Source organism: Phalacrocorax carbo, chromosome 9 (genome assembly GCF_963921805.1).
Source record: "Phalacrocorax carbo chromosome 9, bPhaCar2.1, whole genome shotgun sequence".
Classification (NCBI taxonomy): Eukaryota; Metazoa; Chordata; class Aves; order Suliformes; family Phalacrocoracidae; genus Phalacrocorax; species Phalacrocorax carbo.
Genome location: NC_087521.1, coordinates 4,592,023 through 4,613,542, shown reverse-complemented (window position 1 = coordinate 4,613,542; position 21,520 = coordinate 4,592,023). Strand labels below are relative to the sequence as shown.

Here is a 21,520-nt window from a genome sequence, read left to right as displayed (position 1 = left end):
GTGCTCAGAAACTGTAACCGGTAACACACTTATCTTACTAGCCAGTTTAAAGCTGGGTTTGCCAGAAGGCTTTGAACAAGTAAACGCGACTGAAAAGTTGTGTTAGAAGACAATTGTTTCTTTAGTCTTCGAGTGACTCGGAACCTGGTTAAAGTTCACAGGCTGGGAGACTTTTTTTTTCCCCCTTTCCATCCTAGGGATCCAGCTACCCTTGCAGCTGGCCATAAATGAGGACCAGGCTTTGCCACTCCGTGCTTTCACAAGGTATCGTTAGGTCAGCAAAGCCATCAATTAGGCTGTCTGAAGTTTTATCACCAGCACAGCAGCAATAAGTGCCGGCCCAGAAAGACTTCTGCTCTTCTGCAACTCCTGCAGTTGGAGCCTGTAAAGACGGGGGTCGTTTGGAGGTCAGTGCCAGCTGGGGGCGACCTCTGCGGCCCAGCGAGTGGGGACACCCCGCGCAAGGCGACCGCCCGCCCTAAACTCAGGCACCTTTCAACTCGTTAGAAACCCCCAGTCGCAGGTACATGTGGTTAATATTAGGCCCAAAATAACCTCTTTTTTTTTTTTTTCTTCTTTTTTTTTTTTTTTATCTCAAACCGGGGTGGTTGCCGAGGCTTTTGAGTGCTGGTAAAGTCAGTTAGTTGGCTGCGGAGCCTGGATTTAATTTCGCTGGTAATCCAAAAATAAGTGCTTGCATATTTCTTATTAGCTTAATGCGCAGCAATCCACGTCGGCACAAGCTAAGCCAAATTAATTTCCCTAAAATAATTTTAAAACTTGCCTATTCACAGAGTTTCTTTCAAACAGAGCAATTTTCTATCACTCAGGAGCCACGCTTGTTTTTGTCCCCCCTCTTTGTGTTTGAGAACACTCTGGAGCCTTCGCGCAGGTTTTGTGTGCTATTTCACAGCTCAGGCTTTCGGCTGGTGACCCTTAAGGAGTGCTAATGAAGTTGAATACTAGTGTTTAATCCTCTTCAGAAATACTAACATGCCCATCATCCAAAACAGCCTCCAATAATTGCCATTGGGCCCGATCCAACGCCTAGCAAAGTCTTTCAGTCAGTTAACTGAAAACTAAGTTCATCTGCTCATTTAGTAAATTGCTGGCCTTTATATAGCATCAACTCCGCAAGGCCTTTTGTTGCACTTCCCTCCCTCCCTCCCTCCCTCCCGCCCCCCCGGTTACATTCCTCTGCAGATAATAAAAGACGGTGGCACACCTTCGATTGCATCTTCTGTAATCACAGTCGTGGAAAATTCATTAGACAGATGCATAAATGCTACAAGTAACACTAAAGGGCTCTTTTGCATCTCTCTGTTTACATCCAAAAGACATTCTTTATTCTCTAGGAAAAGTATAATTCGGCTGTCAGAAATGTCATCCTGCCTCAGAATTAGTCATGACTTCAGGTATTAAAATAAAAACTCAGACATGGTCGATGTACTTGTTTATTCCCTTCTGACTGCGGCACAGCGAAGGCATCTCCTACCCCAGCGCTGTGATTTCGAGGCGTGTTTCCATCCTCAAAGACAAAGGTCCCCGGTAGGACTTAATTTGCTGAGCTCCTTTCCAGTAACGTTACCGCGCTGACCAAATGGAGCCTGACCTGAACCTCCTCCGTCCAGCACGCCTTTTATCAGCTAAAGTTAAGGCCAATAGAGATTAACAGGAAAGCCTGATAAGACTGTTTTCTCTTCTCCTATGAGCTTCTAATGGTGTATACAGATGGCAAGCTTTTAAAGAATGGAATGAACGTTTATTTAGGCCTGTAAAAAATCACAGACAACTGAAACATCCCCCCACAAGCCCACACTTTCTGTCTTACTAACCCCTTTTCTTCAATCAGGCCACTCTTCAGGGAAACCAAATTGCTTTTTCGTTTTTTATTTAAACCCCAACCACTTTTATTATTTACATCTGGTGGTCCCCTTATTTATGTCCCTCTCCACTTCCCGGCACACACACCCCGGCTCACAGGGCTGCGAAGCATTATGGGCCTTGGCTCTCAGCGGGAGAACTCGACACTGTCTTCAAACAAATAATTAAGGGGAAGGTTAAAGGTTCACCCAGAGGTCATATCTTTGGATACTCCTCAGAAAGTTTACATTAGTAAGAAATGGGTGTCCTCTGAAGTGTTCTTTCAATGGGCTCGCACAACAAGGCAGAGCATTAAGAAAATTCTAAGTCCTGAAGGGTTTCAGGTGACAACCGCTTTACCTCCGTAAGGAGCAGACCGGGATACTCCACTCCAGTCTTACATATTGGACAGTCACCACAGAGTAAGCCTTTCGGGACGGGTGTTGAAAACCCAACCTTGCCCAGCCATTCACTCCCAAAAGAGCCTGGCCATATTTTATTCTGCTGATGTGAGTAATGCCAGCCTTTCACTGTGAACTCTACACAGAGGCAATTCACTGGTTGTTCTGGAAATGAGAGTTAAAGCCCTAATCATGAGTCCCCCAGTCTTTGTTTCCCTACAGAAAAAAACCAAAAAATTAGCAATATAAGTGATCACATGTGTCCGGTAAGTCTTGCAAAAAATAGTGCTTAGGTTTGACTTCTGATTTTACTATTTATCCATTTTTCTTTTGCACATGTGCCAAGCTGCAGGTGCAAAGGATGTCCTCTAGACCAGCAACACTTTGTCTGAAGAGAAGATACGCTGTCATATACTTAGAAAGATATAGGAGCACAGAGGCTTTAAGCACCCAGATAATTTTGAAATTCCATTTCTACGTCTCCTCTGAAAAATCCTGTTCATAAACGGCATCAGTTATACCTACCAACGGGTACGTCTGAAAAATTATATATGAAGTTATTTATATTTGCAAAATTGCAGGTGTAAAACAGACATACATTTCAGGTGAAGCTAAAAATCAGATCCTAGTTTCATTAGCAGTAGCTACATCATGTAATGCATCAGCACAATTGGTAGACAAGGGCACAGAACGCAGTGTTGGTGGATTATTATTTATTCTTTATACTGCCCCATAAATATGCACAGTGCATAATAGAGACGCAGGGACCATAGTCCCTGCCCCAGCCATGACATTTTTTGAGGACTTTTTTTGAATCCCTCAGGGACCCATCTCCAGGGTCAAAGTAAAGCAAAACACAGCCTTTTGCCCAGCACTTCAGTCCATGCATTGCAGAAACACTGTGATATTACTTTGGCAGAAATGTCTTCAAAAGGCATTAAGAGACAGGTGAAAAAAGGAGACCACCACTACTTCCAGCATTATTTGGAACCCTACAAAAGAAGAATTCACAGCTGACACTAATTGCGTGCCTTGTTCATACCCTTCACCCAGAGGCCAAAGATTGAATGGCCTGAAAAGATGAGTAAAATCTATCAACAAGACATGGATTTCTTTGTTACTCCGTTAATAGTAATTCCTATTATTTGGATGATAGCAGCAGTCAGAGGATCCAACAAAGCTCGGTCTTACTCCACCCCATGCTGCACAAGCGCACCATCCAAAAGAACTCAGGGTCTGAACAGATTTCCAGGCAAAGCCTGGGGGAGAGACGCCTTCTCCCTGTTTGCGAAGGGGAACGGAGACAGAAGGAGATTAAGTGACAAGGCCAAAGTCATACAAGAGATCTTTGGCAGAGCCACACACCCAACATAGATTTCCTCAGTCCTCTTTCAGCGCTCCTACAATCTGCTATCCATATGCTATCTTTCCTTTGTTCCCCCAGCTTAGCAGTCAGGCACACTGGCAGGGGACTGCAAAGAGAGCTCACATTGCCACTGTTTGTGCCTTACCTGCTGTGTAGATAAAGAGGGGTCATCAGCCTCTAGGGCTGTGAGGCGATACCTTCACAAACTCTACATTCACGTGGTACTTGGTCCTCATTCCAGAATGATAAATGAGGTGTGCAATGTTGAGAAATACATGTCATTGACATAGCACGTTTAATGAAAATCTCACTTCCAGCATTTTGCAAATGACAGATTACCGACCTTGCTTATTCAAACAATAGCCACTTGAATCGAAAGGTTTTTTGCATCTCATAGTTTCCTTTAATTGCTACCTAAAGCGGCCACATACATTTCCTATAGCTAGAGCCTCTCTTTCTCACACAACTAGTTCCGGTAACTTTTGTGGGAAAAGTTATGGAAGCACAACCGAACAAGATTTGGCTCAACATGCACAACAATGTGGACTTTCAAAATAGCACATTTTTATCTGCTTCCAGCAAAACCCAGTAGAGCAGTAACGGTATACTAGTGAATATGCAATGTAGTCTGGTGATTTGGTAGCCCTAGTCCTAATTGGTTCCTACCACTGCTAATTAGCATGACAATATAATCTAAACATATGCACTTAATTGCATCTCTTAAAATAGAGCCTTGGTTTTCTCTGTCCAAAATAAACATCTATTCTGTATTTTATAGGAAGTCCTGTAATTAATCGTCTTTATATATTTAGCATATTTTATCTCAAGTCATATGATGTTAAACTCACATTTACATGATGCATTTTAATTTTGTAAAAAATAAGGTTCAGATAAAACCTCAGAGAGATATTTCTGCAAAGTGCAAAAGAGAATAAACAGCAAACAGAGATCTCTTAGTCTGCTTGCCCAAGTCTGGCACATTCAAAAATAATTTTGTTGTCTTTTCCACTGTCTTATACTTACTGTACCTGTATTTCAAAACACTGTGACCACTCCGTAACTGAATCGGAGTAAGATTAGTTCTTGGAATGACCTGTTAGTGGCTGTACTGATTGGTAATCAGAATAAAAACTTCTCCAGCTTTACTCTGTGGCTATCATGGAAAATTCACTTTAAGTACATAGGGTCACAACAGGTCTTGTTTCAGGAGGATGAATTGCATGAAAGCTTAGGGAACTACAATTCATCCCCCAACATGGGGTCTAATCTGAACTCAAGCAGAGAGTGGTATTTAACTCCAGTCACTTGTCTATATGTCTAATATCTTCTGTGAGATGAACTGGTGCAAGACTGAACCAGTCCCTTGCAGAAGAGTAGATTCCCCTTTCCAAGAGACCGAGGACTGACATGGAGCCACCATGTACAACTGAAAACTTTCCAGTCTCAACCTGGATTTCCACTTAAAATTTCCATCCCAGAAAATGAGCTGTTAAAATATTGCATTTATTTAACAAACCAGCCACTGCATAAATGGGTTCTCAATTCTTTAAGTGAAAAACAGAGAAACAAATTTGTGAGACAAATTTGACAAGGAAAGTTTTGCCTCAGTTTAGATTTTAGCCCAAGAAGACACTTCTGCTCTTTCACTTGAAAAGAACAGAGATATTAAATGAACCTTGCCACAGGCTTAGTCATAGAAATAATACAAATAAAAGTAGCAACAACAACAACAATAATGTAGGGTTAAAATTGTTTATTTTCTGTCACCTGAATATAAAGACTAATTTGCACAATTTTTAGGTACTCAGAGGAACAGTCCAGCAAGACTTTTCAAAAACCTGCCAAATCTAGATGAGACGCTCGGCCCTTATTAAACCAAGGTAAATGGGAGCTGAGCTGGATGAATAAATGGGGTTTAAGCACCTGCTTCAATGTTTTGCTGAGTAAGAGACTAAGAATGCATTCTAAAAAATAATTCAACTGTTTTCACCTCGGATGGGAAAAGAAATCTTTGTCTAAATGATATTTTGGCATTTGGACTATGAACTCGTCAGTGTTTAGCTCAAGAGTATATGCTACACTGATCCCTTGTTGCCCAAGAATGCCCTAATTTGGAAGGGAAAATAACGGATGGAATATTATACCTAAGTCACAAAAAAATGTTTTCATAAGTAACCTAGAAAATTATTTCTTTCCCAGGCTGAAAGAATAATTTCAAAAGTCTCGAGCAGATCGGAGCAGTGTGAAAGAATGCATTAGAAAAGGCTGATTTGTACAAACACCTTTATCAATATACACCCCCTCCACCTTTACAGCAGCCTTTGTCTATCACCCAAACTTTTATCTGAGCAAGTAAAATCCAGTTATCTTAGTTTATTTAACTTCTCCCTCCAATATGTATTTTAAACTGACAGAATTAGGTTTAGGCATCCTTCCGTACGTGTGTGTGTACAAAAATAGATGAAAAAGTCCTTGTTTATGCTTCACTGAATCTATGCCACACCTGGTTACCAACTCTTATTTGCAACATTCCTTATAGGAAATTAAAAAAAGATGAGTTAGTCACCTGGAAATGAGCCATCTAAACAAGGCTTCCCTAAGTCATGAATACCGGAGTCACTTACACGATTGGTTTTGAGAGGAAAAGGGAGGGACAGGCAGGTTCATTCCCTGACAAAACTTCACACAGTTTTGGACAGCTTTGTTAAAGAAGGGGGGTTATGGGCTGTTTAAACTGATTTTCTTAAGCTAATTTAGACATCTCATATCTGTCAAAGGTGTGATTCAGAGGACCTAAGTCAGCATCCACTTTTGGTGGAGAGAAGGCTCCAGAAGATGACAGAAAGCAACTAAAGTGGGTGCCTGAGGCAGCCCGAGGCGGGCACTAACTGTCCCGAAGACCTCTGCCGCATCTTGTATGTTTATGTTGGAGCTCCTAAAAATATGTTATGCCACTTGGGGCTGCCAACTGTTGAAAATCAAGAATCTGCCCGTCCCGTAACCGTAAGGCTGACCTAAAAAGTCATAAGTTTAAACAGCGCTCTTCTTGGTGTTTACTTTGCGAGTTTTTCAGTCATTGCGCCATGTTTTAAAACTGCTTTTCTCAGGCACAAAGTCTAGAAGCTTACTTGAAAAGATTTGTACGTAACCATTGTCTCCTGGAGCTGGGACCTCGAGTTAACATGAAATAACTTGAGCCTTGTGATAAAATCATGAGAATTGGCAAGACAGGCATCTATTCACCTCAGAGAAAATCCGTCTCGTTAAACACGTAACTCCCAGTTACCAGGTTTCCTCTTGGGAGCGCAGGGGAACGATTTGGCTCTGCCAAGGAAGGACGTGGTGCCTGTCACAGGGAGCACCTGCGCTGCAGCCCAGACCCCGGGGAGCTGCCCTGCCCTTGCTCCTGGGGCAGGGGCTTGGGCGCGGGACCCTTTCCCTGCGACGAAGGCAGACGGCCGGGAGGCCCCAGTCGCAGTCGGGGCTCCCTGATGCTCTCCACAAACGTGGAGGACCCGTGGCCACCTGGCTCCTCCACCCCGCTACTTCCACCGGCCTCTCCACTGGGCCCAGGGCCGTGAGAGCCCAGTGCCGGGGCCAGCGCTGGCCTGCGCTTGGGGTCGGCACAGACCCCGGTGGTGGTGGTGGTGGTGGTGGTGGTGGTGGTGGTGGTGATGGTGGTGGTGGTGGTGGTGGTGGTGGTGGCGGTGGTGGTGGTGGTGGTGGTGGTGGTGGTGGCGGTGGTGGTGGTGGTGGTGGTGGTGGTGGTGGTGATGGTGATGGTGGTGGTGGTGGTGGTGGTGGTGGTGGTGGTGGTGGTGGTGGTGGTGGTGGTGGTTGTGGTGGTGGTGGTGGTGGTGGTGGTGGTGGTGGTGCTACTAAGGCCGGCATCAGAAGAGCTGCCGCTCCCTGCTGCAAAACCGGGCTCGCCCCGAGTTTCAGCCCCCGGCGGCCCCAGGTGAGGCCTCCCGCTGTGCAGCTGGGCGCCATGAGGTGGGGCCAGAGCACCGCTGCCGGGCCGGGGCCGGGGGTGCCGCTGCCCCGGGGGCGCGCCCGCCCGCCCGCCCGGGGGGGCCAGGCAGGCCGGCGGCCCTGCCCCGGTTTGGCTTGGCGCGGACCGGGGCGCCCGGCGCAGCGAGCAGGCGGCGGGCGGCGCGAAGGCGGCGGGGAGTTGCCGCTCGGCGGCCGCAGGTGGCAGGGGGTGGGCGCCGCTTTCCCCTCCCGGGAAACCTCAGCTCAAGCGGGGCGGCCCCGTCCCGTACTCCCGGTGGGATCCTGGCGGGTAACGAGCGCCCTACGGTGCGTGCCGTCGCACCTGTAGCCGCGGAACGCGCCGCGGCGGCTGCTCTTTCTCGACTGCCATCAGATCATTCGTATACGGTTATTTATCATGCGCCGTAAAAAATGATCTTTTAAAGATACTTGAAAAGAAGGGAGGAGACAAACAGACGTACTTCCTTAGCTATTCATATCTTACAGATAAAATGCAAAGTCAATAGACATAAGCTGTAGTATATAACCTCATCCTGTACTTGATTTATTGCAGATGGGAATCAACTAGAAACTAAATCACTTTGAAATTTTTACTACTGACATTAAAATTCCAGGTCTGTATACATACGTCTTGTGGAGATGCTAAATACAATTTTAGCTAATTTGGCACGCGCTTTGATTTGCTAGCACTTAGACATCCACATTAAAGGTAGGTAACGGATCTCCTATAAAATCTTAAGTAACTCATGCGTTTAAAGATGCATTAATTTATCGTCTTAAACTCTTTAAACTTAAACTTAAAAAGGAAAAGGTTTTCAAAACCAATGAGGGTCCAGCAGCCTTGAAAACCCAATCAGCTTGTCTAGTTTCTTACATCGGAGGTGAGGGATCTCATTTTAGGTAACTTTTTTTTTTTTAAAAAAAAAAGGTGTAGTTTTCCAATAATATTGCATCGAAGTATATGACACAATTTTTTAACCGTTTCACATTAAATTTTTTTAACCAATTCTAAATTGACCCAAAAAGGAGAGTTATCAGCACATTTAACAGTTGTTTAACTTCTCTGACCAAATTAGATGAAGGCACTAATTCTCCTTCTTACTTTTCAGTGGAAACTACCTAAGTAGCAACTTGCCAAAAATGCATAAAGGTGTTTAGCAATCCTGTACTGGGTACGTTTGAAGAGATCAAGGTGCACTCACATGTCCTGTGCTATGGATATCTCTGATTAGCTTGTCATCTGCTCTGAAGAAGATGTAGCCCAACTCTCCTATACCATGTAACAGGCCAGCTGTTAGCTGTCTGTCAAGCACCTAAAGTGGACAAGTAGTCCAGGAGCAAAAATGTCACTCCTTTGATCTGGCAAGGAGCAGCTGCTGATTTATAGAGTAGGACTTTGTTCTTCCGTTCTATTTTACTTTCTTTCCTAAGGCAGAACCACAAAATCCAGCAGAAAAAAAAAAAAAAGTGCCGTTCTCTGCAACATCAACAAGCTCTGACAACTGCAACAGGGCTTTTCTTGGCCCTAACAAAGCTCTCAGGCATCTCCTTTGACGCTCACCTTTTTTTTTTTTTTTTTTTCCCTTCTTCTTTTTGCAATGCGGTAGTTATTGTTTAATTCAGCTTCTGTAAATGGAATGGACTGTGGCCAGCAAGCCTGGGGCATAAACACACCTGTATGAAAGAAGCCTTATTGTAGCAACCATCTACAACCAACCTGCACATGCACTACCAGTTCGTGAGTTCAGAAGGAATGTTCCATTTTCCCTGACAGTAAATTTTGCCTTAAGATAACAATTTTTTTTGTACCCACTGTCCTGTCTTGACCATGAAGCTTGTAGACTTTTTCATTGTTATTAAAATCTGAAGGAAAAAAATATGTATTTTTCTACCTGTCAGCTAGCTCACCTCAGGAAATTGGATCCAAAGAACCCACTTTAAAAAAACCACAGCCAAAATATATTTATAGAAACACACTGCTGAAAGTTTGAGAACTACTGATCCTAAAGATGCCTGTCCTGTTTCAGACACAGAGATGCAGTCGCAGCCACCTCCAGCTTACACTGTTGCAGATTCTCCTCAAAAAACCCCCAACATTTTGCAAAAGAACTACTCAGTAAGAAATAGCATGTGATGCAACTAACCAGACTGCCGCACTGCCAGCCTGAGTCAATGCTCCGTTCAGTTCTCTTGGACTCAGAAGGTGCTCAGCAGATGCTGTGAGGTGGTCAGTCACTACACGGGCTGTTAAACTCCTGCCTCGCCCGTTGGAAAAGCGAGGGAGTTTTCCTTTATTTCCTTTCTGATCTGTTTTCGAGTTTATTAGCTAAAAAACATATCTACGGGCCAGAAGAAAAGGCTGCAATATAATGCTGCTGAGCTGGAGAGGAGTGCCTTGTGTGTTTACGGATGGGGAAGGAAGCCACATAGCGAGCTGTGTATTTGACCCTGGTATGTGTCTACGCACGTGCTGTGTTCACACTTCTTTATACTGTAACTTTAAAAACAGTCAAAAAAGATTATAAAAACAAAGATGGGAAGAGGTGAGGGTGGTGGGGGCGACATCATGACTACACGCTCTTTTGCATATATGTTAGCTTGTGGAAATAAATAAGAACTATTACAGCCAGGGCCCTAAGGGAGGCAGGAAAATGATGATGTACAGGATAGTATAAAATGATATATTAAAAACTGAGCTGTGAACAATAGAATATTAAGCAAAAGTCCGTAATAATTGGCAGATATTTAGCTGTAGACATCTTTCTCTGGTTGGTGAGCACTAAAGTATACGTGAGAGGAAAGAGAACTAGTTAGGCAATTAGAAGTAATGGGCATAAATAATACACTACGTATAAATACATTCCCCCCCCCCTCCCATGTTATATATAGCTCTTATCCCGCCACACCTAATCACCTCTCAGTAAGTCATACCTACATGCTGGTATCCCTTGTGTTTTGCTCTTTGCACTGTCTGGTTACTGGAGATTCTGCTTATGTAAATCTGCTTTTTCTCTGTTGATGCAGATTCATGTTCATTTTTTTTCCCTTTAATTATTCCAATACTGGTGGCAAGACTGTATCAAACCAGCGGGTCTAATGGCTTAGTAGCTAAAGATGTGTCAACACCACAGACACCAGGAGACTGCAGCCTGCCACATTATGGAATACGTGCTCCAGAGTGACTGAAGGTATTAACAGCACAAGTGTAGGACGGCTATAGGATTTAACTAAGTGTGCTAAAATGAAGAGGTGATTACACAGATCTTCCCAGTGTCATACTGGTGAAGGCTTTACTCCGTTTCATTCCATTTTACATTCTTTGTATCCCCCAAGAATCAGGGGAAAATGCTTTAAAAACATTTTTGAGAGTTTGTTAGTATATGAATGTGTTTTTTGTATCTTTGTGTCTTAGTTACTCTAAGCCAATCTGGTTTGGAATCATGGAACAGAAAAATTAAAAAAGCTCCGTGGAGTCATTTCCTCAGCCTATCACTCCATATCCCAGGCTCCCATACTTTCTGACCAGTGCTTCATCTCCCCCAGGGCTCAGCTCTTGCTCCCCAGCCTACCTTGCTGGCTCACCCAAGATAATTGCAAAGTACAGCTGGCAAGCCAGTGATAAAGCTTGCTGGTGCTCTGCAGGGGTCCTAGATGGCCAGATATGTGATGATTGAGGACATATATGTGCATGTTACACCATTTCTTTTCTCTCTGCTGTTTTCGTTCTTCTGAACAAGCTAAGGGCTGAAACCAGGAAGGTTTGCGCTTTCCGACGCGCTTAAAAGGCTGGTTTCCCTGATTTCAGTACTCAGCTGGCTTATGGGCAGAGCACAGCTTTGGAGGAGCCTGTGCTCAAGTGCACCACGTTTCAGTTGTTGTTGGCCTCCCCAGCTAAAGAGGGGGCTATTAATGTGTTTTCCTTTCTTCTGCTATAGGATGGACAGCTGGAGAAGTCTCTCTTAATGTAGTCACTGCCACTTAAAGATCCCCTGTGGTAATTAAATCATAGCACAAAAAGAAACTTAAAACTGAGCACATATTTCTTCAATGAAGACTGGCCAGTTCTGCGACGTATTCCACTATCCCATATTTTGCATACAATTGAGATATCTGTTATGAAATGAAACCCAATCTATATAACCTATCTAATATTTATCTTTCTTTATGAGAGCAGTTTGGAAACTCTGTGTGTGATCTTACATAATTTTAATAACTGGTTGCTGATGGATTTCAATATTAACTCTGAATTAACTCTGACTGTTCTGACTGGTAGGGTGTTGAGGCTTAATTTTCAGGAGAATTTCACTAATTGTTCCTGCACTGCGTGGGGGTGAAGGCGTCTAAGAATATATGTATAAACTTGCATTTGAGCCCACAAAACTGGCAATTTCAGGGCCATATCCAACAATGCTGATCCCTTCAGCCTGGTCTAGTAAAGCACTCAGATTTATAAGGAAAATTTTAAAAATTACCAACTCCTATTATCAAACTCATCATAGGCCCTGTAAAACTAATCCTAATGTTCAGTGAAATTCCAAGTTGGGACACAATATTAGCAAAGGGATGTTGATACTAGTGCCTAAATTGTAGGTGATCCGCTCCCAAGGAAGTTCCTGTCTGTGGTTAGATGTTCCAGGAATCACCAGAAGGGTGGACTTAGATACCTAACTACATTCTTTTTGTAAAAAAAAAAAGCCCTCACTTAACACTGAAAGTGCCCAAATTCTTTAGGCATGTAGATTTGTGCTTCTTATCATCCCACCCCATAATAATTTTTCCTGCTGGGTATATGCGTATCCTAACAGTGAATTACTTGCTGCTGTAACCATGCTCTATCTTTGAGTTAGAGGAAGACGCTTATGTCCAGTTAGGATTCCTAGGGATCCTTTTAGTGAGGCAGACATCTTAGGACAGGTCTGTTCTTTCTTATAACAACACAGATAAACATCTCTCTCCTTTATAGCTGACACCATAATTATTTGACTGTTTATCTGGAAAGGAGGAGATCAAGTTTTGCCTCCCTATCCTGCTTGATTTGGAACAAAGACTTGAGCGTAGGTCTGTCACATCCTCAAAGAATATCTGAATCACCCCGGTATTCAGTACAGTGAACAAAGCCCTTTCAGTTCTCATTCTGAAGATGTTCCACCTGAAGTAAGTAATTATGCAGTCATAATTAATCAGCACTTAACTCATACACATCTGAAGTTGGAGCCCTAACCAAGAGGCTGTACAGTCAAGCCCTTGTTCTTATTTAATTTTGTTCTACTGACTAGTCGTTGCGTACACAACAGGACTGGCAGACAGGAGAACAAGAAAGGCATGATAGCGAAGAAGGGTAAAGATGGAGCATTATGTTCAATAGCCCATTGATTGGGAAACTCAACTCACTTGGAACAGTTAAGACATTGATTTAAATCAAGATGAAGAGGAGGCCTGCAAACATATATCCTATTTAACAAGTGAATTTTCTAGCCAATGAGCCATTGAGTATAGCACTCCCTCTACCCCATTTGCCTCTTTTGTGTAAAGCTTGGTATGGCTGATGGATGACAAGAACTTTGGCTGGATTTGGCCCCTGGGGAGACACACTGAGGCAAGGCTGATTTTGTGTTGAAAGTTGTGTGTCGCTGTGGAAAATGTTACTCTCTATTTATCACCATACCTGTGTTTGTGTTCCTACTCCTCTGTCCTGGAGGTCCTTTCTATATAAAATAACCATGGGCAGGGCAACAACTCACTTTTCAGTACTGCTAGGGTTACAGTTCCAAGTTTCTCAATTATATCCCATTTTAAGCGGTTTTGTGCGTGCCTACCAATGGAAACAAGTATATTTCAGGCATTTTGGGACTGAGTGGCAGCTAGGTAATGATGCTGAAAAATGCAGTGATGGCTGAAGATAAAGGTTAGCTTAAACTAAAAATTAGAGGGTTTGTGCTTGACGCTGTCATGCAACTCAAATGATATACATATCCAACAGATACGTATATATTAATGAGGAAATATTTTGTAAAATATGGTACACTTCTTTATTTATAAGCCAATATTATAGTAATACTTTCATAAGAAGTTCAAGCCAAGTTTTAGAACATCTTTAACCAACCTTTGAAAGAAACACAAAATTTAAGGTCAATGGAAACATTACGTAAAACAAAAAAAGCCTGTGAAAAGACAAAAAAATGCCCCAAATTCACAGGCAGCATCTTCAAGTGAAGTAGTTCAGCACCGTGCTTGCGTGCACAAGTATTTAAAAATAAATTTGTTAAGAAATAAAGTGTAAGTAGAGTAAAAACAATGTTTTCATTATAATTCAGTGTACAAACTGAAGAAAACATAGGAAGATCAATCAGTAGTTAGAAGAGGGAAAGTTATTAAAATTTTAAGTGATTTGTACACTCCTAGGAACAATACGCATTTTTAATTTGATAGTGGAAATCCTGTAATATTTAACTATTTTAGAAATCAAATATGCCTTTATATATGTGAACAAGTAAACCTGCATCCATGAAAACCAGAATAATAAAACCAACAAATACAGACACCCATTCAGATAAACTAGTAAAGGAGAGTTAGTTTCCATTTCCTTTTCTTGATTCTTCCCCAGTTGTTATATTCACTCTTTCCAATGTGACTATATTATCATCCACAAAATTTTTAGCATCATCGTAATCATAAAAGATATACTTTATATCTTTATAAATCACTTGAGGCTTAGCGGACCCTAGTAATGCCACATCTGCTTTAATCCTAGTAAATTCTAGCCTAAGACAGCATAGCCTGTGGTGTCTCACCTGAGTTCTCGGAGACATTTCAGGAAATGCATTAGCTCTGTGAGTCAGTGAAATAAATACAAACAAATATAGTGGTCAATGATCAAAGAAAAATTTAGACCTCTAAATGGGTTTTGACAGAAGCCTGAGTTGAAAATACCAGCTGTATTTTATGTATGTCTCTAAAACACCACTGAGTTCTGCTGAGATGAGTGGTCCAATTAGCCGCCTAATTTTTGATGCCTGATACATGTGTTCACAGTCAAAAAAAGGCACGTACCTAGAGGACCGGTATTCCTTTGGTCCAAGAAACTAAGGCCTACAGAACAACAAATAAGAAAACGTCATAATGTCAAATTCCACAACCTAATTTGAAACAAAAAATCTCACAGTTCCAAGTACCACATTGCTAGGACAAATCTGATGCAAAGAAGTGCAGCTAAGATGGGTGCTTACACTTTATTTTCAGGTGTACTAAATACAGGTAAAAAATTGGTAAGTGAAAATTTTTGTGAGCGTGTTTTGCACCTGGACCAAAATACCCCATTGTGTCCTTCTGCCAGATTTATCCCAAGTGCTACCTAGATCATGCCCTGGTTTTCCAATATAGCACAGTTCTGTAATAACTACTTAAGCATGCCGTACAGTATTAATCTTCCTCATGAACTCAGCCCCAAACCAGTTTCCATGGAGAGAAATTAGGAGGTATGTACAGGCGAAGGAGAAAATATATGGCTAGCCAATGATACAGAAAGTCTCTTCAGATACAGAAAGGCTCTCTAGATAGGAGCTATGGTAGAGAGGAAGGATTTTTCAACTGAGATTGCAGAACTGAGGGGAGGGCAGCATTAGACAGAGAGGAGAGAGGAGAATACGAAAAAAAAAAGAGACATCTATGTTGAAGTAGGTTTTGACATTGTTTTAAAAAAGACAATTTTGAAATTGATCCAGAAAAGGATGGTGGAAGGCTGCTGAAGTGCCTAAAGTAGGAGGTAATTTGGATGTGTGTGTGAGAAGGAAGCATCAGCATTTGACACGTCGCTGGGGGGTGGTGGGGTGGTGAAGAACTGGGACTTAGAGTCCTGAGAAAAGGGGACTACAATAGTCAAGGTGAGAAGAGACGAAGGCAGAAGCAAAAGAGACATATTGCTGAAATGGAAATAGGAAGAGAGGCAGACACTGGAGATGTGAGAGGAAGAGCAACACTAGGAAATGCATGTGGATTTTGGGCAGTGGGAATAAATGTGTGAGGAGTAAGGCTTGTATTTAAGAATGTCTGAGAGAGTAATGTTGCTCTGGGTTCGCTGTCAATTTCTCCGGGTTATAAACCCATCTATATATAATGACGGTATTTAAAACATGAACTTCTTTCACACAATGCTCTGTTTATTGTAATAGTTCGTTAGCCAAGCAATCTCTGCAGTAGCTGCAGCTGTGGCTTGTTCCATCTTATCAGTAATTTTAACTCTCTTATAAATGATTACTGTGAAGATTTTCACAGTATTTTAAAATTATAAATATACTTTCCTCCCAGCTCTTGAATTCCATGTTGTTTGAATGGACTATATGTCCCTTAACATCTAAATAATTTGCCCTGAGAGTCATCACAACATGGCTACACTTGGGAACAGAGGATGTGAATACGGTTCTGAGAAAGCTCTGCAATGTTTATTTAAAAACAAAACAAATCAAAACGTAACCTTGAACAGTTTATGATTATCTAGAATCAGTATCTTTCTCCATAACATAGTCTAAAAATCCAAGTCCTGAAATGGCATGCATCTGTGTGAGAGGGTGGCCACTAGATCTCATCAGTTGTTCAGTCCTCACTGTTTGTTGTGTGCCAAGCACCGAGTGGGCTTTTACTTATGACTGCTTTAAACAGTGCCAGACTGCCCTATGACTTTCGAAAAGACCCCAGGATGAAGTTAGCATGATAAAGAGCTTGATTTCTCTAAGCAAGTCATTCAGACTGACAGCACCCATTCATTTACCAGAGACTAAACAAAAAATATAAAAACAGAAAAAAGAAGACTCGACTGTTGGACTTACTGACTCCTGAAAGGGCAGCTACACTATCATTACCACCGAGCGCATACAACCTGAGCTTGATGTTGGCCTACTTAAAATTACTATTTGCTATGAAGGGTCGGCGAAGCAATTTATAAAATGATGGGGTAAATGTAAGAGAAGCCCCATTAAAAGCTTTTTCTTTCCTTTAAACGAGAGTGAACAGAGCAAGACTCTTTGAGTTTGACCCACTTATTGCCTTTGTACATTTGTCTTTATTAACATCTATTAACTGATTAGATTTCTGTTAGAAGTAATTGAGCATTGTTAGGTAATTGTATCATTGTGGGTTCTTATTGGGAAAAGGTATTACATCCAAACACTTAAGACAGATAACACCAGATGGATGTATCTGTCTGTCCATCCATCTGCCCACTCAAGAAGCCTTTGGGTATTTTTAGAGAATATAAAGCAATGGTGCAAGTCATAAACAAAAGGGTCATTTTAAAGAAGGGCAATACACTTAAGTCAACCGACGTAAAAATTATTGTCAACATCCACAATATCCACGATGCAAGATGTTGTGTAGACGTTCCTATGGAATACTAGTTCTCAGAACCATAATGAGTTGCTATTAGAAAAAGCAGGGACATATTATTAGTATCCCCACAGAGTTATCCTCTAAATTATTTATACTTGCAACACTTTAATGTAATGGCAGTTTTAAACTCAAGCAAACAAAGCAAACCACACAATAAAGAGAGGGGAAGAGAATTGTACAGAAACCCTTTCTGAACACATGTAGTTAGAAAGGCGAGTCAAACAAACTAATAAGACTTTGTTTCCTACTCAAATCCTCATGAGGTTTGCAACAGACAGCATCAAAGCTTTTTGGGATTGTGTCACCTTGATAAAGGATTGAACAGCACTGCATCTGTTTTATTTCTCGTATCTAAAATGTAAAGGAATGAAACTTTGTTTGTACGGTACAAGTTTGCTTATTGTCTTTGAAATTCCACAGCGGACCCTCCTCAAAAAGCTTAGCTCTCAGGAGGGTGCAAATAACACCAGAGCCTTGTGTTACTCGTATGTTCATCCCCTAGGCTATGGTGCTAGGTTTGCACAGGAGTCTGGTGGGCAGTGGGGAGGACTGTTGTTTTTATATAAGCTCAGCATTGCGAATTACTGATTCTGCTTTCCACACTTGATTTACTAATGCACAGTGTAATGATTAACACTTTAGGAGTCAACATTTTGCAGAAAAATTGAGATGGGATGCCTTTTTTTTTTTAAAAAAAAAAGAAACATCTTCAGCCAAACTCAAGTCTGCTCAGTGCAGGGAGGATTTGGGCGAAATTGAAAATAGCTCAGACTGAAGGCTCTAATGGTCTCCTTCTGGTCTTAAACTGTTTGCATTTATGAATATAAAAAGATCATCCTCTTCACTTTCCATTAACCAATCTATAAAGTTTTGTCTTAATCATGAGAACAAACTCTGGCTGAAATCACTGTCTTATTAATTTACTGAGCAGCTAAATTTGGTTACTTGAAAAACAAGTTTCAACCCCACAAAAAGGAAGAAAAAACATATGGCATGGTTTTTTTCCCCCCCACCTGTAAAAGGAATATGTAGCTAAATATTCTCAGCTCTTCGTCTGTCACAATACAAACAGGTTTTAAATGTATCCAGTTATTCTGAGTGCCTCTTTTTCTGGCCATTTGGATTAAGGTATCCCAAATAAACTCACAGTGAAAATGGTGGCCTTCTTTTTAAGCAAAACGACCCTCATGTGTACTAAAAACCTTATTTGTCTTATGCTACTTCAGTTGTACACCAGCACTGTCACCGATTACCGTGGAGTTGTATTAGTTTAAAACTGGCATAACTGAGTAGTGGATCAGGTCCTATAGTCAGACATATGTTTTCCACTAGATAATGGCTACTTATATATTTATGAATTTTAAAATGCTTTTCAATTCAACTATCACTGTTACTGTGTGCAGGAAGTAAAGAAGTAAATTGCAACCAAGCTTTCAGGGGTTTATTCCCTCATGCAGCTCTTCTATTGCTAGTGTCAGGGAAGGGCAACTGTATAGTGCCCTCTACATAATAAATGACACTGTTGAATATTCTTAAAGTAATGTCGGTGTGTGTGTGGTTTTAGGGACAGAGCTATTATATGTTGGGTTTTACATTCCTAAATACTATGCCATCATTTCTTTAACCTTTCTTCACAGAAAGTTTCCGTTGGTACCCAGATCTATTCTGTCCTGATCACCCATAGAAACAGCGAGTACTCACTCACAGGGCAATAAACAGCTTTCAGGCAAATGCGTAACTCCAGTGTCAGTTGGAGTTACGTGCAGAGACTCAGAGCAGAAATAGTATATAGCTCTCCGTTCCTGAACATGACAGTCATAATAAACCTTAACCTCGACATTCCCTGCTTTCCTCAACCACAGCTAAAAACGCTACACCCATTTATACCATCTAATGAACCAGGCATTAAAAGGAAACCACAGATCTATACCAATAGATTATCAGGAAGAGAAGTGTGAAGTGCTCGTTGTAGTATCATGTAGTTACAAAGAGGAAAGACCCAATACATCATCATTGTCATCCTTCAGCAAGAGTAGAGGATAATCTACCAATGGAGGTCCCACCAGCTACTAAAATAACAGCGTGTAAACTGGATAGGCCGAACATACAATGCAAAATCCTAGGGGGCAGAAACTCAGACTCACCGTGGTGAACCTGGAAAGAGAATGATGGATGCTTATTTTACTCTTTGATGGCAATACAAAGGAAGGACAGACTATGGATTGAAGTAGGGGTTCAGGTTCGACTGAATGGTGTCCAGTTTCTGTGTCTGTCACATATTCTCTTCATTAATGTGTATAAGCCAATTAATATTAGATAATTATTCTGATTACGGAAAGAAGCGAGAAGGTATAAGACTTGCTCTTTCAGAAGCGAGTAAAGAAAAGTAGGAGTGAGTGGAATTTAGGATTGACTCCTTTTCCACCCACACCTCCTTCAAGCCATGGAAACAACCAGCGTTGAAACGATAGCAACCTATAGCAGATAGTGGTCAGTAATGAATACTTATCACCTTAATGAGCAAGGGCAAAGTAGGAAACTCTGCTTTTGCTATGCCTTAGGGACATATACTATGCTGTTCCTACAGTTTTACTAATAATCAAGCCCTTAGTCTACCTGACACTCAATTTCCTATTGGTTAATGATATTAAAAATTATTTCTTCCCCATCTCACCTCTCCTTTTCCTTATGTTGTCATGATCCATTTTATGTTGGTTTTGAGACAATTTGACAATAAAGGACACAAAAATATCTAGGTACCAATATATCCATGCCTCTACACTGCACAGGATTTACCTTCCTCCGATTGAAATTCTGCTGATGGCTGAGGGCCTGATTGCACTAGATACAGCTACTAGAGTCTGGTTTGCAATTTGTTCTGCAAGTTATTCACATGTAACTCTTCAGAAGTCTAAGTTGGTTTTTTTTTTTTTTAATGTGGGATAATTAGCCCAATATTTAAGAATTCTAATCTCATATAAATGCTCAATGAAAACACATATTTTCCTGTGAGCTAAAAATGCCTGGATTTCAGTTTTGATTCTCAAAAGAATGTTATTGTTCCTGCAGGACGTGAAATGGAACATAAAAGAGCACTTTACCTCACCATTTGAATTGGATGAATTTTTTTTTTCTTCCTCTCTTTTTTCTTTATTTTTGAGGGCTCAGCTGATTATTGTTGTCTAGGAGGTTTTTTTTCTTATAATCTTTAGTGTGGATTTACTGCTTTTGGAAAATCTACAAAAAGTATGTTGTCCTCATTCTGTACGTTTGATTTCATACATTTAATTTCTAAATTAAAAAATAATAAATAAAAAATAGACTTTTTAAATTTCAGGGCCCATTCAATCAGCGGTCTCTCTTAAGGGACTACCAAAGAGGATGCCAATGAATTCTGACTGCATGACGTGTATTCCAAGACCCACCGATTCGCCTCTCACAAGCCACAAAACAAATGCTGGTAATTTACTTTTGGCAAGTACTGATATGAACTGGACTAAACTCAGGGATGAAATTGCAAATGTTTTGGTGTATGAAATACTTCCTTATCCATAAGATAAACACTGTACCAAACTGCCAGGCAAATTACTACGTCCTCATGACTCTCTAGGTTAATGCATCCCTCAGAAATGGGGGAAGAGAAAGATTAAAAAGGACATCCCAGTACAGAATCTGTTACCTTTGCAGACAGTAAGAAGAAACCCAACCCAGCAATTAGAAAGAAGAGAAAAAATCAGCCACTGAAAGCGGAAGGGCACAACATACAGATGGAGGAGGAACTTACTGTACTCCTACAGTGTGCACAGAAAAGTGGGACACCTGAAGTGTTTAGTTATTTTTCAAATACATTTGTGGGCAAATCCACAATCTGTGTTGAGGAAGCACAACTTAAACCAGAGCACAGTAAAATGGGGTATCTTCACTATCGTGTTTGAATAGGAGTTATTAGAACTCCTAGGTTTAAAAAAGAGAAAAATGTTGATGTAGACTTCAGAAACTGTGGCAGCAGGCAAAACAACTATTTTTATCTGCTTATGATGAGGAAATATGTAAGCTTCTGTGCATTTTGGTTCACCTCAGCTCCATTTAGTTTTAATCCAGGCCTATTCTCATGGCTTTCTTTTAAATACATTTCCTATTAAGGAAATAAACTTGAAATTATTCGTAACAGGTGGCTCGTGTGAAAACAGATCCCATCAGCTGTCTGACTAAGTGAACACCACGGAGAGGAATAGCAAAGTCAATCCACTTTGGCTTCCAATGAAAGAAGCAACCTGCCAGGCGCCAACAAAAGAACAAGAGGTGGAAGTGAGCCGAAGTATCAGGATCCAGCTGTTTTCAGGGACCTAGCTCTAGGCCTACCACAGGAATAGTAAGTCTGATTTTCCCTGGTTTTGCACTATGTAAAGTCTCCCAGCATCTACAGCGTTTCTCCTCATTTACTTTGGGACAAGCAGGAGTATCATCAGACCAATATCTCCCAAAATTTCATATCACCTTTTACAGGACATATATT

The 21,520-nt window shown here is 41.3% G+C and overlaps 1 protein-coding gene across 5 annotated transcripts in view; it reads right to left on the bottom strand.

Annotated features, from left to right (window-relative positions):
* The window catches only part of MEIS2 (Meis homeobox 2), a 175,132-nt gene that overhangs the window by 6,828 nt on the left and 146,784 nt on the right, over window positions 1-21,520 (bottom strand). The gene's annotated exons all lie outside the window — the stretch shown is intronic.